The sequence below is a fragment of the Martes martes genome (assembly GCF_963455335.1).
Source record: "Martes martes genome assembly, chromosome: 13".
NCBI classification, from domain to species: domain Eukaryota; kingdom Metazoa; phylum Chordata; class Mammalia; order Carnivora; family Mustelidae; genus Martes; species Martes martes.
In genome coordinates, this window is record NC_137901.1 from 45,652,373 (window position 1) to 45,659,872 (window position 7,500).

Here is a 7,500-nt window from a genome sequence, read left to right on the forward strand (position 1 = left end):
GAGGCCTCCCTCATTTCCTTGTTGTGTGAGCTTCTGCATAGGGCATCTCCACAGCATGTCAGGCGAAGTCTCAGAGCAAGCAAGAAAAGCAGAGAGAGAGAGAGAGAGAGAGAGAGGAACTTCTGTTATCTAAATTCAGAAAGAGCATCCCATCATTTTGCTATATTCTGTTTGTTTGAAGTAGCTCACTAGGTGCAGCCCACACTCGGGTTGGAATGACATGAAAGCATGAATACAAGAAGGCAGGCTCTTTGGGAGCCATCTTGGAAGCTGCCATCACACCATGATCAACACACATGATCTCTTTGGGTACTTTAGGCCCTTGGTGGGGAGCCAGGTGAGGGTAGAACACAGGAAAAAAAGTGGGAAAGGATCAAGAAATTCAGGAAAAAGTAAGACTTGATGGAATCCATGCAAAATGGGTTATTGCAAATATTTCTTAAGAATAAACAGAGAAGGATATGGGAAATTTGAACCTCTTAGGTCAAGTTACATCAGAGTTTATACCATCAGATTGCAAGTAGTAGGCATTAATAACTGACACAACACTTAGCCTATAAAAAATAGGAGAAAGGGGAAAGGAACTTACTATAGCTACCAGAAGGGAGACACACAGAATTTCTAGGTTACACCCAGAAGAAAGCATTCCACAAAAGAGGGCATGATTTAGTGTTAAACCATGAAAACGCAGGGTTTAACAACCAAGTGCATGAGGTGGCAACGTGATTGGGGAAACTGGCCAATTTGAAGGCAGGTAAAAATCATTAAAGAGGAACGGTAAGATTGATGATGTGGGCATGTGTCTGTACCAGCAATATAAATCCATTTGGAAAACTATGCAGTGACTTGAAAGCCAGTCCATATATCTAGTCAATAAGAAAAAGGAAACTATCTCACAGAACTCTGTTCATATGTGGTTGATGCATCAGAAGGTAGACTGTAACTTCCAATGATAATGAATATTTGTAGACAGTCAGAGTGCAGAATCAATAGACAATAAATGCAGAAGCATGCTGGTAAGAATGGAGAAAAAAAGGGGGGGGGAATTAGGGAAGAAGTCCCCTTTGAAATCCTAAGGGTATGTTTGGGAGAAAGAATCATGCAGGACAAAATTAAGAAGAGAGGCTGAAGGAAGACAAGGAGAATATAAAAACTTGGGAAATACAGAGGGCGGGGTCCCTATGGAACGGATTCTGCCTCATCAAACGTTTTTAATTCCATTTTTTATACATAAGTTATAACTGGCAACCTCTGTTGAGACTGTTTTTTTATTGCCTTACGGAAAAGCAAGGCCAACATGATTAAAAGGCAATGTATTCTCTTCCCAGGGAAGGGGAGCTGGGAATGATGAAGCCAAGGCTTTCCTTCAGAGTGACATTTTTATGTTACAATTTTAATAAGAAATAAAGAAAAGGAGTACGAAGATTAGGGGAAACATTTTAGGTTTCATCTTCCTCACTTTGAATGATAGTGGGAGGGGTCAGTGCCCCTTAAGAAGAAGAGAAATGTGATCCCTTGGAAAGGGGCAGGATATGAAAACAACAAAACAGCAACACAGAAATTATCACGTGGGACATAAAGAGGAGGGATGTGAATACCCCAAACAGATAATACCAGATAGATATCCTAAGAGAATGCCATTCAAATAATGTAAAGTCCGGATGTTATGGGAATAATGATATGAAATAGAAACTGCCATATTTTGCAAATCTATGAAGTTTCTAGGGTTTGCAGTGGCCCGGTAATACCAGTCAAAAAGAACAAATGCGGGATTGGAAACCTAGTGGCCAAAGGCAATAGGATATCTTTCTTTAAAGAGGGGACAAGCCCAGAGAAAGACCAAATACCCCATGATGTCACTCATTTGTGGAATCTAAGAAACAAATGAACAAAGGAAGCAAAAAGAGACAAACCAAGAAACAGACTTTTTTTTTAACTCTACAAGAGCAAACTGATGGTGACCAGAGGGGAGGCGGGGAGGAGGACGGAGAAACTGGTGACGGGGATTCCGAGTGCACTTGTCATGGATGAGCACCGAGTCATGTCTAGAACTGCCGAATGATTATCGTGAACACCTGAAACTAATATAACACTGTTAACCACACTGGAATTAAAATTAAAATAAATAAATAAAAGATTAGCAATGAAAAAATAAAAAGAGGGGACAAGTCACGGATAAAGGCCAAAGGACTATACACAGAAAGATGAAAACCCCTGATAGGAATTGTGTGATTAGAATTTTCCCTTTAAAAGAATATCGACTCCCACCTATTTTGTATTGAGCCTACAAGAGTCCCGGTGTTGAGGGTCAAATCCCATCAGTGGCATGTGTCCACATGGTGTCAAAGGTGAGACTAAGAATGATCACTCTCTGCTTTGTATTGGTACCCACTTATTTCTCCATCTATATTTTGACCAACTTGAGAAATTTCTTTGGAAATTACCAAATAAGGAGTTCTGACTATGAACACTGCTAACCTTACATGGTCTTAGCAACAGAAATAGGGAAAGAGAGAGGTCAGAAAAGCTTACATTCAAAAACTTTACTTACTTTTGAATTTGGTGATTTTATATTTATAAGCATGAAGCTATCAAAATCACAAACAGTAGTATTGGCACAGGGGGCAGACAAGAATAGGATGTCTGTACACAGATAAAACTTAGTCGGATCTGACATTCTCTCATTAGGATTCTCTATTAATTGATATCTCTGCATGTCTTAATTATAGTGGTAATGAAGGTTCATAAATATTAATTCAAAGGTACCAAAAATTTGTGAAGTACCTTCTAAATCATCAAAGACAGATTAGTTGCTGTTCAGTCCAACTTCACAGATAAGTGAATTTACAGTGTTGTAATTTTTTGAAAAGTGTTAATCTATATAATACAGATCATCCATTTTCAGGCTGCAGGATACCAAATTGCTTATTCTATTGAACTCTGAACAATTCCCAGACATATATAAAATCCCTATTCCTAAAAATCCTGTTATTTTTATACCATGCTTCTAGTGTATAATATATCCAGCTCACTGTAGCATAAGAAGTCTATAACGTGAACATCTCCCTTTTCCTGAAACCCCAGCTTTATAAGAACCTTTGCTATATTTTCATAGAAGGCTAAAGAAAAAAAAATTTTTCAAAATTTTTGATCAGGTGAGATCAAATTATAGTGTTTGAGTTCCTTGAAAATAAGATGTTAGAAAGCCATGATATAGATCATTATTTCTTTTAATGAAGAGAAATATTTATTCTAGTACCAGTATAGCACAGCAAAAATGTATCTACATAATTTTAAAAATTAACCTCCAAATAACTGATGATCAGGGATGGTTACATTTTTCCTTTGCTATGGATAGCTTCTAACTTTTATATTTATATTTTGTCCTTTTTCTTAAATGGAGTGGCCCTTTTCTTAAATGGAGTCATTATTGGGTTTCTTTTACTTATGTCCAGATATTAATGACCAATATTTTGGTTTTTGCATGCTGCAGGGCTAACCATATATTCTGGTATTTTAATACTTATGTTAAACTATGACAATCAAAGAACCTATTTGTCCTCATTTGTACAAGAACTTAAATATAAAAATTTGAGGTATAAAACAAATGACATGATCTACTTTAAGTGTATAAAATTCATTCATGTGTAATATCTAAAACTTTAAAAATATTTATCCATAGGCATTATTATGTAGACATAACATGAAAAATTTTGCTTACCATAGATTTTTCAAATGGGAGAAACATAACTTGCCATTTTAGGAAATGTGATTATTCCCTCTTTATTTCATTATCTACAAATTTTATAGTTCTAATTACAGTGATTATTTTTAGTTCATGCCAATAAGTTCTACAAACACCTAATACTAGTAGCACTTCAAAAGATGAATTCAGTTTTTATCAATTGTTTTTTTTTTTTCCTTTATGGTCTTTTTTAATGGTACATGCTCATTTTTTGTTAGTTGACAACCTACAAATATCCTTACATTCTTTACACTTTTCAAATGAATACTACCTGGTTTTTCTAATATGTTATAATCTATTTCCTTGATATGATGCCTCACCTTTTAAAAATACCTTCAAAAGTACCTTTTGTTACTTGCAAATGTCATTCTAGTATAAGACCTCTGTTTTCTCTTTACAACTTCTACAGTAAAGAAAGGATTTCCCCTCTTTTTTATTGTTTCAGTGATCAACAAGGACCTTTGGGGTGCTTACGAAGGCCTCAGAAAGAAAAGATGACTGTGACAAACTATGAGCCTTAAATGTTACTATACATGATGTAATTAAAATTTTAAAATTTCACTGAATTACATACAATCATAACATAAATACAAGTTATGGGAGTCATTTAAGTACAACATAAATGATGTATACTGTTTTAGAACATTCTTTCCTTGACATATTTCACCACAAAATAGAAAAGTGGTTATGCACATATATCCGGAATTTTAGAAAAGAACTTAATGACTCAGATTTTATGAAGGGAAAAAATGTCAAGTTAATAAGACTTAGTGAAAAAAAAGAAACACACTGAAAACAGAATTTATTATTCATAATGGCAAAATACACTTGCTATAGTTACATATTTAGTACAGACTTCCCCATGTGAAGTCCTTAAATGATTTTGCAGTCAAATATTACTACCCATTTTGTAGATTAAGAAAAGTGGTGGGGGATGGTTATGGGAGTAGGGGATGGGTATTAAGTAATTTATGGAGGATGACACAGTGGACAAGTAAAGGAACTGGGAACAAATAATACTTTCTGTGTGCTAAAAACATTGCCTTCCCATATGCATCACTGACATTTTGCACAAATGTCGATAAACATCTGTCAACGAATGTTAATTTAAAAGCCTCTTTTACGTTGTTCTGACGTGAATATATTAGGATGCTAGTATACGTGTGTGTATGTAACACACATATATTTTATGTATAAAAACACATTTATAGTTTACACACACACACACACACATACACACACACAAGACTCAGACGGGTTTTGATGGAACTTTGCCCCTTCGTATGATTTTAAAGGTCTTTGTAAATGATCCTCCTTAGAAAGCTTCTGGGAAGTAAGAGGGCATATTACTCAGGCAGATAGTATACTTAGATTTGAAGTAAACTTGTAATACCTTTTAAAAAAAATCTGGAACCAGTCTTTAGAACAATCTGAAAATGTTATATAAAGTCATAACATAGTAAAGATAAGTAAAAGAAAGTAAAACATATGTTAAAGGTATTTTTTAAAAATCACGAAGACTATTTTCTTTGTAATTGGTTTAGACTCCAGACTGCAACTTTGACACCATGACTTAAAACTTACCAAGAGATTTATGTTTTGCAATTGACATTTTAAAGTGAAGATTTACTTGAACTGGTACCTAATATGTTTTATGTAATTAAGTCCTTTGAGGTCAGTTTTCATAGACACAGAACTCCTTTAACATTAATCCCTCCTTTAGCAATATCTTTATTGTTGGAATTTGCAATTGAAAAAAAAAAGTTAATCTTTTTCAAATGAGGTTTTTCAGTCCCAGGAAATTTGTTTCACTGATAGAAGATTTTCTTAAAAAATGCAAAATAACTTAAAAGTGGATGCTATGGGGTCAGTGTAAGAAAAAAGGTGGAAACTAAATAAATCAGGCATTAATAAGACATGGGAAGTTTAATTATATAGATGCTTAAGTTCCTAATGAAGGGACTGAATAATGGAGGTTCTCTCTTGTTTTAAACATTATACTATTATTCAAGTTATCTGTACACAACACTTAAAACTCATAAGCTTTATATATTTATCTTTTCTATTTATTTATGATATTTTACATAGACTACTTGGTGGATACCACAATTTGATGGATGGTGGTGTTCAATAAACTGTTGTTGCATGAATGACATTTTGATTGTAGCTTAATTTCTAGTTTTGATTTAAGAATGGAACAATATAGCTAAAAGTTGGGACATAAGTAACTGAGCATATAGTGGTTCGCTATTCCCCAAATAAATTTTATTAAGCAAGAAAATGTTTTCTAATTAAGCATACTTACATATTCTCAGTTGTTAATTATGTTCTGTTGTGTTGGCAAATGAAAGACGAAAACACCATTTTCTTTCTTTGGTATCTGTGTATGTATCATATGTTTTGGATAGTTTGTATATTTTTGATGTCTATTTATTTATAAAGAAAGTAATTTTGAGTCTACTCAGCACGGCTTAATGAAAGCCACTCGCTCACCATTTCCATATAATTGATTAGTTCCCATGGAATATAATGGTAAGGAACGCTGGATCAGTAGGTTTTGTCTACCAGGTCCAGTAATACTTGGCCCTCCAAAAGGTGGGATGGTCATGTTTGTGTTGGGCTTCCAGACACCTTAATGAGTCCTAAGAAAATACCTGTCCAGTCTTTAATATCATTCTTTCTACATGTTATGTATTATTACTCTATCATCAACAATGGTACTCAAGTATTTGCAAAGTTAATGTTTTTTTTTCCTCAGAGTCTTGAGATGGTGGCTTAGGCTCATGAATAGGTTTTAGAGTTTATGTTTAGAGAAATAATTAGTGGTTTTCTTTCCCCCCAGCCATTTGATCTTAAACTTCAAATATTTAAAGAAATCTTGCAAAAACATTTTCCCTCTGTGGGTTAATTTGTGAGATTAGGTAAAAAGTTATTTTTGTCTTTTGGAGGGTTGGCACTTTAACTCCCCCTAGAAATACTATGTAGTACTATCCCAAACTGGAATCTGAGACTCTTGGAACAAATCTACATTCTCTGATCTAAGGGTTTTACTCATCTCTTACAGAGGAAGGCTGGAGAAATATTAACACTGGGAAGAGAAAGAACAATCACGGACGAAAATAGACAAAGTACTATATTGAAGAAGAATAAAAAATATCAACTGAGGTAGAAGACAACTTTAACAAATTAATTTGGCTATGCTTTTGCAACATGTTAACAGTTTTTCACATTTCAGTAAAAACAGGTCTAGATGCTATTAATATTTTGGATAGTATCACACATAACTTGGGGCCACACATACCTGGCATCCTCATAGCACCCTGCACACATATGGCTACCACATGAAAAGAAAGCATTGTAAAAACTTGGAGTCTTACACATTTTTGTTTTCTGAAGGATTTCTGTGAAATGGAATGGTTATAAAGTTATGTGTAAAATCTAGACTCCCGAATGCTGGAATGTAGATTCTGCAACTAAAGTTATATGCTTTATTATTTCACAGCCATGTAAAATTATATTCATTTGACTGCAACTATGATTTCATTTCAGAAATTCCTATAGATGGACTGAAAACTCACTTCATTATAATGAAGATATTGGGAAAAAGCATTTACTGTATCTACTTTAGGGTCAAAGCAGTTTAGAGGTTAGACTGGAAATAAAAATACAACTTCCTCAAAGCTTTGATGTCTGTAGGTGGTCTTTATATCTTAATTTTACAGAATGGAGAATTTTTTTTTAATCTGGTTAAGAAC